This window comes from Polypterus senegalus, chromosome 4 (assembly GCF_016835505.1).
Source record: "Polypterus senegalus isolate Bchr_013 chromosome 4, ASM1683550v1, whole genome shotgun sequence".
In the NCBI taxonomy this organism is placed as follows: Eukaryota; Metazoa; Chordata; class Cladistia; order Polypteriformes; family Polypteridae; genus Polypterus; species Polypterus senegalus.
This window is the reverse complement of record NC_053157.1, coordinates 223957615-223966141: the sequence shown is the minus strand read 5'-3', so window position 1 is coordinate 223966141 and position 8527 is coordinate 223957615. Positions and strand designations below refer to the sequence as shown.

The window sequence follows — 8527 nt, the reverse complement described above, 5'->3', positions numbered from 1 at the left end:
CGTCCCTGGGTGGGCTCGAACCACCAACCTTTCGGTTAACAGCCGAACGCGCTAACCGATTGCGCCACAGAGACTCTTGTATGTACCACATTTTTTTACGCATTTTGTTTTAAATCAAGGTAGACAAGAAGACTAATCGAGTGTCTATTTCTTTATCAATAAGCATTCAGTAGGTTTGAACAAGTGAAACTGCTTTTTATTCTTATTTTTATTCTTATTTTTTTTTGTTAATTTGCTACTTTAACTGCATGTGTTACTATTAAGGAATAGTTTTCTCTTTTAGTTTAGTTTTAACCTTCCCTTTAATTAACGTGTCGGGTAACATTGATAAACAGAGATAATGGCATTGTTATGTGATTATGTAATGTTGCAGTGTTGTTTTCCTCTGTACATTGGCTTGCCTACCCTCTAATATATTTTTTTAAACGGAATTATATATATATGTATGTGTGTGTGTGTGTGTGTGTGTATGTATGTATTAGTTTATTTAGTTTTTGTTCAGAAATGCACTAAAAAAGAAAGTTTTTTTTTTTCTTGTACTAAGATTTTGTTGGTCACATGTGACTAAAAATAAAATGGTGGAGCGCCCATTTAATAAAGTCAATTAAAATGCATAGATTATTTAAAGTGAAATTTCTAACTAGCTTAACTATGAAAAGAAAATTAGACATCATATAAAACTTGATTAAAGTATGTAGGATAATTGTTATAACTGGAGAAATTCTCATTGTACGATTTTATTTATTTTGCAGTCATTTAATAAATGTATACATTTTAATTGAATTAAATAAATTATTTTATGGGCGCTCCTCAATTTTATTTTTAGTCACATGTGACCAAATCTTAGTTCAAGAAAAAAACAGTTTCTTTAACTTTTTAGTGCATTTTTGAATGTAGTGAGAACTCAAGCAAAACGACACCTTTTATTGGCTAACTGCAAAGATTAGAATATGCAACCTCTCGAGGCAACATGTAATAAAGATGTAATGTAAGATCATATATATAATATAAAAATAACATGTGGGCTTGCCCCCTAGTGTGTTTGTTCCTGTAAAAGAAAGTTTACTCGATCAAAAATAAAAACCACAACTTTCATGATATTTTAGTTTATAATTTAAAAATGGAGTAAGAATCTGAAAATCTAACAACATCACATTAAAGTTCGATAAATTCTGAAAAGAATGATACCAAATATATGTAGGTTTTAAAATAAGCCCAATGTAAACCGTGACAAAAAAAGTCACATAAAATCGTTGCAATTGTTTAGGCTTTGGATTTTATATATAGTGAGTAGATATGTGTGTCTGTTGGCTAAAAGCACTATACAGTATATGTGTGTGTGTAATCGCTAAAAGTATAATATAAGGAAATGAGAAATTTTAATGTACAGATTCCGGGTCAAAACTGATGAAATATTGCTTTCCACTGGAGATCAGCATGCATGCAAAGTTTGAAGGAATGGTTTGTAAAAGTCGGTAGAATATTGATTGCAAAATTTGACCCAGACAGTGGGCAAGCTGAAATAATATTGTATATTATTAATATTATTAGTTAATAATAATAATAATAATTAGTCTGTACTCTAATGATAAGTAACCAAAAAGAGGCGAAGGACGAAAAGATGTACCAGAAAGGTATAAAGTGAAATGCGCGGGTTCTATCCCGACACGTGTACCTGTAAATGCTGAGGAAATTTGAGAAGACTCCATCAGCAGAAAAAGCAAAACACACTGAGGCGTCGAGAAGGCGCTACTCATCCCCACCGACAAATGAAATGCAATATGTAGTGAGTTGTTATTAGAACATGTGACGTCACTCCGAATTGTTCATGATAATCATGCCGTTCTTTCTGACATGCACAAGATGTAGAAAACGGGCAAACCACAGCATAAATGTACTTTTTTTTTTCAAATGATAATTTTTAGCATTTTAAAACTAACTTGAAATTGCTTTATGCAGTTCTTCTTGGCACAAAATAGCAACAAAAAATAAACTGCTCAAAAAATTTAAAGGAGCACTTTGAAAACATATCAGATCTCAATGGTGGGGGTGTCGGGGAATCTTGCTGAATTCAGAGACACCCCGAAAAAAACAAAGTGGAAAAAATGATGTGGCAAGCTCGTCTATTTTGCCGAAATTTAATTTCAGCAACTCCAAATCGTACTCTGTATGACCCCCACGTGCTTGTATGCATGGCTGACAACATCCTTAGGAGACGACAGATGGTGTCCTGGGGGATCTCCTTCCAGATCTGGACCAGGGCATCACTGAGCTCCTGGACAGTCTGAGGTGCCGGATGGATCAAAACAATGTCCCACCCAGATCGAGTGAGCCTGGGGGCCAGTCAATGATATCAATTCCTTCATCCTCCAGGAAGTGCCTGCTTACTCTCGCCATCTGAGGCCGGGCATTGTTATGCACATTTCTGAATGTTTGGCTCTCAGATTTGTTAATTGTCTTTGCAAAAGCTATTCTAATGGGAAGCTGTTAACGTTTTAATATGAATGGCATATCAAGATCTGCTTTGTTGTCTAATGTTATCCGCAGAAGATGTAACTTTACCTTTCCTGGATACATCCTTCTTTCAACAGTAATTCAGCCGGTGGAAGACTGTACAGTGTTAACAGTTGTAGATATACTTCGTGATATTATAAGTTGTTGTTTTTATCTTACACACCATCACCACCAACTGTTTCAGCAGAGTCTATTGATACACATTTAACCAATTTGCTGTGTAACTGATCGACAATTTTCGCATTAATTCATTTGACTTAATTTCCCAGTGCTAGGATTGCCCGGGTACTCATTTCTTCTGTTCATAACCCTTTGTGATTAAATTCTTCAATAACATTTGGACAAAATAAGTCTTCTTTTATTGGGAACTTAAAGTGAGGAAAACGTAAAAATTTATAAGAGCTATTAGAACAGGAACTGTGTCTGAGAAAAGCATTCACACAAATGAGAGGTGAGAGGACCTTGTGGGTGGTTGAATATGGTTAAGAGGTGGGTGTGTCTTGAAAAAATCTCATGGCCAAAGTCTCATCTCATGGGACTTAAAATGATCTCTTTGAAAAAGTAACGTCTCGGGATTTCCTTTTATAATAGAGAGATATTTCTAGGATGTTTTAAACCAGGTTAAAAGGATAAAAAGGGGAGTGGGAGATAAGTCTCTGGGGTCTGTTTTATGGAAGGCAAAGTGCCAACATTCAAGTCCAAAAATTGTTCCTGCCTTGTGCCTGATGCTTATTGGGTTAGGCTCCAGATTACCTGTGACTCTGCCCAGGACCATCTTAAAAGTATAATAGGCTCCCATGCAAATTAATGCACTAGAGCCCTGTTGCGATAGCAAAACAGAAACCTACATAGGCATCAGAAGTATCATGGGCTCCTATGTCCCTGGGGCCCCCAGCCAGTGCCCATATTCCCCAAACCTTATGACTGCCCTGGGTAAACAGCTTTGGAAAATAGATGGATGGATGGATGTAATAACTCATGATCACACGTGATTTGAAGGTAGTTGTACCCACAACATTTTCATTTTTTTTTTCATGTCACACACTCATGAGGCAGCTTCTATTAATTTGAATATAATTTGAGCCATCATGTGCTGTTAACCATCAACTCAACATAAATGTGAAGAATGACCAATGCAAATGTTATGTGATTGCATGACAGCCCGGCCAGATTAAGACCCTCACAGCCTGCTAGGTGCCTTAGGTCCATAGCAAAGGTTCTCCACGTGTCGTCTAAAACAGCATGGCATTTCTCATTCTTTATTGCAGCTCGAGACTCCATTGTTTCGATAGGGGGTCCCACGTGGTCACTTCAACTCGTGAATGCTCAATCCTTTCATTAGTCAAGACGGGGTGGGTATTGGTGAAAAGGCACGGGACCCTGAACACACACCAACAATGCCATGATGGTACATCCACCCCGCATGAAAGTGACATTCGAGAGTGGCTGGGAGCAGGTTGACAACCCCTTCATTTTCTTCTTTGACACCACCACAGGTTCTAAAGCAAGCGGGTGCTTATAACAATCCAGTAAGCACATAGGAAAATAATAGCTTTATTATTATTGCAAAGGCTTTTAATTTTATTTATTATTTATGTATACTGGCAACTCCAGATGAGCTGAAGTAACCATCAAGATGTGAAGAAAGAGTCCGGTTAATCCAATATATTTATTTTTTTTGGTGCGGGTGCCCTCCCAGATTGCCCATGTAATTAATCAGACCTTAGGAGTCAAATGTATTCGGCACTATACAGCTATAAAATGCTGCAGTAGTGTTGCTGCATCATAATACAGAGCCTGGGATTTGCTTCCTGTATGGAGATAATAATAATACATTTTATTTATATAATGCCTCTCCCATGCTCAAGGCACTTACAGAATATAAGAATGGCTGGGTATACAGAGTATAGCATTGTACAAACCAAATAAAGAAGATTAAGACAGTAAATTCAGAGAAAAGCCTAACAGACAACATAACTGATAGTCTCGCACACACACACAGGTTACATGAGCATCTTGACATGGAGGTAAACTGAGAGAAGGGTAATAAAGTCAAGTAGAGCTAAAAGCCTTCCTGAACAGATGAGTTTGGAGTTGTTTTTTAAAAGAATTCATGGAGTCAGCCGATCTGATTAATTTCGGTAGGTCATTCCAGAGTCTGGGCGCTATACAGCTGAAGGCCCTGCTGTCACCCATGAAGTGTAGATTAGTGTGGGGTACAAGAAGATTGTCAGAATCAGAGGACCTTACTGGGCGGACAGGCACATATTGATGGAGAAGGTCGCTGATGTAGTTTGGCATGAGGTTATTTAAGGCTTTGTAGGTTATTAGTAGGATTTTATATTGGATTCTGTAAGACACAGAGAGCCAGTGAAGGCGAAGCAGGATGGGTGTGATGTTCTCACTGCTGCTGGTTCGAGTAAGGACTCTTGAATAAGCTGGAGCTGTGATATAAGATTAGAAGGGGCACCTGCCAGCAGCGAGTTACAATAATCGATGTGGGATGTGATAAAAGCACGGACAAGTTTCTCAGCATTAGAAAAGGAGAGAAAGGAGAGAACATGTGATATGTTACGGAGGTGAAAGTAAGAAAGTTTCTTAATGTGATTTATGTGGGCGGAAAAAGAGAGGAAGGAATCAAAAATGACACCAAGATTCTTTGCAGAAGAGGCAGGTCTGATGAGATCACCGCCAAGATGGACTGGGAAGGAGCTCATTTTATTAAGTTTCATTTTAGTCCCAATTTGCAGGAGTTCAGTTTTGTTGCAATTTAATTTTAAAGAGTTTTAAAGAATTTTAAAGATAGCATGAAGTTCTCTTCAGTGCTTCAGTTTCCTCCTACAGTTCAAAGACAAAGTGGCGAGGTGAAATGGTGTTGCTAAATTGGCCCCCAGGAAAGTCAAGCTGCAGACCTCCAAGTGCCCCCATCCATTGAGGAGGTTGTCTGTTTATATTGTATGTGTCAGTGATAACACCTGGTTACATTCTGGTTAAGATTTAGGGTTTGGGTGATGATGGTGGTTTGCAGAAATCATAGAAGCCATATGCTTCAGAAAGCAGAGGAAATACGCATACAAGTCTTTTAATGATTGACTAGTTTTGCTGTAACAGGTGTATTAAAAGCTTAAGGACATTCTGTACGTTTATTTTAGTCTCAAAATAGTCGTGCAGTTATTAAAATGCTTCAATAAATGTACAATTTAAATCCCTACAATAAAACAATATTTAACTCTGTTGCCACAGCAAACATTATGAATACATTAAAGGCCCCCATCGACTGACAGGCTACTTGTGACTTTTGATGAAATGGTATATAAACAGGATTCATAATTATGTGACAACTTTTCATGTGCCTGAATTTTTGCTGGGAGGCTTTTCCTATCTGTCTTTCTTGTAGTATTGTAGTGTCACTCTTGACAAACCTTCACTCGCTGTAATTATTAGATGGTCAGCTTTGTAAAGCTGGAGGCCAAATTAGGAGGAGAGGCTGCTGGGTGAAGGGGGTAGGGATAGCATGCAAATCTGAGGGGAGGAAATCTGTGGAGGGGGGCTGCTTAAAAGAGGGTGAGCAGCATGAAGTTTCCAGAAGATGTCAGCAATGGATCATTATTCATGATCCCAGTCTCTCATTATCAAGAAGATGATGATTAAAAGTGAGCACAGAGTGCTGAATTCTTACTATGTTGCCTTCCAGGTAAGGCCTGTTCTATTGTACTGGAGGAAAGACTCTGGCTGATGATTGGGGTCAAAGATACAGGAGGAATAAATATGGATTCCATCCTGGCTCTGGAACAGTAGACCCACTCTACTCTGCATGTGTTCTGCAGATTTGGAAAAGCACTTGACTGTGTCCTTTGCCAGGGGTTGTGTGACGTGCTGGGATGACAGGGTTGCATTGCAGGTCAGATTAAGCTGGGGAACATAGACTGGTATAGCACATTGCCACACCCAACACATGACAAAACAGCTCAGGATTCTGGTTGGCAACCCCTCAGGCAGACACACGGTCCAGTCCCACCCTCCGGAAATAACTATTTGCCGCAGCCATTTGTTACGTTGGCATCCCCTTGGCCTGGTCAAGCCACTCGGGTCCTTAACCGTGAGGATACTGCAACCCGAATTACCCTCCATGAATTGTGCCACATGGTCGTAGCTTCATAACTGATGCTCCCTCAAAATGCAAGTAATGTGCCTCATTTGAGACTCCATGAGCAACCACTCATTCGACACAGTCAAACCAGTGGTACCGAAGGATTCTCCAAAGAGACACACTACTGAATGAGTCCAGCCTTCATCACAGGTCACTGGATAGCACCTGGACTCTTAAAGACTTGGACCTTCATCCTTTTGTAAAGATATTGGGAATGCCATACACCCCTTTCTAGCAACCTAATGATTCCCTGTGCTCTCCTGTCTACTGACTTCATAAGAAGAGTCACCAGAGACATGAATGTCAGTGTTGAGGTAAGTAAACCTCTCAATGACGAGGTCGACACTCTCTCCGCAGACAGACACACTGCTGGTTGCTGTGCCCAAGAGGTCATTAAAGGCCTGGCTCTTGGTTTTTATCCAGGACACTCGCAAGCTTAGACACTCAGACTCCTTGTTCAGTCTCTACAGAGCCCTGATCAGAGCCTCCATTGGGTCTGCTGCAAAAGTTCTGTCAAGGCTGATTCTGGTCACATCTCTTGTTTATGGTTTTCATGGACAGGATATCAAGGTGCAACCGAGGATGTGAGTGTGTTCAGTTTAGGAGTTTTATCTTTGCTTTACACAGATTATGACGTCCTTTTTGTCTCCTTTGACTCGAATGATTCACTGCCGAGTGTGGTGCAAATGGGATGAGGATCAGTGCCTCCAAATCAGAGTTCATGGATCTGTCTCAGAACTTAATGGAATACTCTCCCCATTGCACACCTGGCCTTAGTGGAGGAGTACAAGTATCTAAGCATCTTGTTCACAAGTCATGGATAAAGGAAACCTGAAGTCGACAACTGGACCAGAGCAGCAGCAGCAGTTCTGTGTGTTGCCCCAGTCTGTAGTGGTGAAAACTGAGAGGAGTATAATGACAAAACTCTCGGATTACCAATCAATCAACATCCCTGTTCTCCCCTATGGTCACGAGCTGTGGGTAAAGAATGAAAGAATGAGATGGCAGGTACCAACCCCAAAAATGAGGTTTCTTCACAGGGTTGCTTGGGTGACATTCCTTGATATGGTGAGAAGCCTAGCAATTTGGTAGAGCCTCAGACTAAAGTCAGTTGAGGTGGTTTGGGCATTTCGTAAGAATACGCCTCCGGGCACGTCCTAGTGAGCAGAGACCCTCCGGCAGACCCAGGACATGCTGGAGGGGTCATATCTCTCAAGTTAGCTTGGGAACCTCTAGGAAATCCCAAGGAAGAGCTGGAATCAGCTGGGGACTGGGTAGTCTGGCCTGACTTATTTAGCGTCATTCGCCACAAAAGAAATTGTCATGAAAAAATTAAGCAAGCTGTTCTGTGGGGGATAGAACTTGTGGTGGCCAAACTGTAAAAAAGCAGAAGGTGTGAAGGTTGGAGCCAGAACGTCTGAGAGATTCGAAGGGTCAGTGTTGGTGGGCTCAGATCTAAAACAATGGAGAAGGTTACAGAGACAGTGCTGGTGTGCTCCAGAGCTAGACACACTGGAGCAGGTTGTGGAGATGTGCATGGTGTGATGTGGTGTGATCTGGGGCCAGAAACTCCGGAGTTTTTGGTATATAACCTTTCTCCTCCTTTTAGGGGGTAGTACATCATCAATTTGTTCCAATATTATAGAGTTTTGGGGTTTGCAATTAAGAGGCTGTTGACTCAGGTAATGGCAGGGTAGATAAACCTCCTTGTGTACAGCTGTAGTGATGATGGTCTCTTGGCTTTCTTCCTTCCCTAAACTGATGTTGCAACCAGCATACACCCCATATTAATGTTTATGGTTTTGGAATGGGATGTCCAACAACCTCACCTTGGTGCGATCGTCAGGTTTCCACAACCTTTTG

General features: G+C 40.5%; 1 non-coding gene across 1 annotated transcript; it reads right to left on the bottom strand.

Annotated features, from left to right (window-relative positions):
* On the bottom strand, nt 1-74 carry trnan-guu. Its single transcript has one exon. It is a non-coding gene; the product is annotated as a tRNA-Asn (tRNA).
* Nucleotides 75-8527: the final 8453 nt, after the last annotated feature.